Source organism: Triticum dicoccoides, chromosome 4A (genome assembly GCF_002162155.2).
Source record: "Triticum dicoccoides isolate Atlit2015 ecotype Zavitan chromosome 4A, WEW_v2.0, whole genome shotgun sequence".
In the NCBI taxonomy this organism is placed as follows: domain Eukaryota; kingdom Viridiplantae; phylum Streptophyta; class Magnoliopsida; order Poales; family Poaceae; genus Triticum; species Triticum dicoccoides.
The window spans coordinates 79,662,947-79,663,670 of NC_041386.1; positions in this window are offsets into that span (position 1 = coordinate 79,662,947).

Genomic DNA, 724 nt, shown 5'->3' on the forward strand with positions numbered 1-724 from the left:
AGATCTCCTCTAGTTCTCTCCCCCCTGATTTTAGCGTGGGCATGGTAAGATATTCCCTCTAATCCTCTGTTATCTCTCTCTCTCCTTCCTGTTTATAAGGAAAGTGTAGCTGCATAAGGCTGGATATTGTTTCCTAATGGATCCTACAAACCTGGTGCGAAATCGCTCGCTGCGACGCGCGCACGCAATTTTTTGAATTTTCACCAGGGGGGCGGGGGACTACCACACCTGAATTGTATTCATTGTTGCCTATAGGGCTTTGCAGCCTGTTGTAAGATGGGTTCAAGTGAACCAGAGATAAGGGGGGTCACAAGGAGAAGAAATAAAGCAAAAAACCTCTCACACACCAACAACACACATGACAGGGAGAAACTAAGAGGGAAACACCACACAACAAAACAAAAGCACCACCCAGTGTAATCCAACGGTGTGGGCTAGCCGAGGCCATGCCATGGCACTGCACCATCGACGCAATCGAAAGACCCCGCGCACCGAGACCGCACAACGCCGCGACACCACCTGTGTTGTGGGGTACATTCGAAAGGACACGCGAGGCCGAGACAACGCTACGACACCTACGCACCACCGACGTAGTCGAAGGGCATCACTTAGCAGACCAACCCAAGACACCACACCGTCGACGCAATTGAAAGGCACCGCACATCCGAGACCGCAAAACGCCGCGACACCACCTATGTCGTGGGGCATGGTCGATGAAAGGATC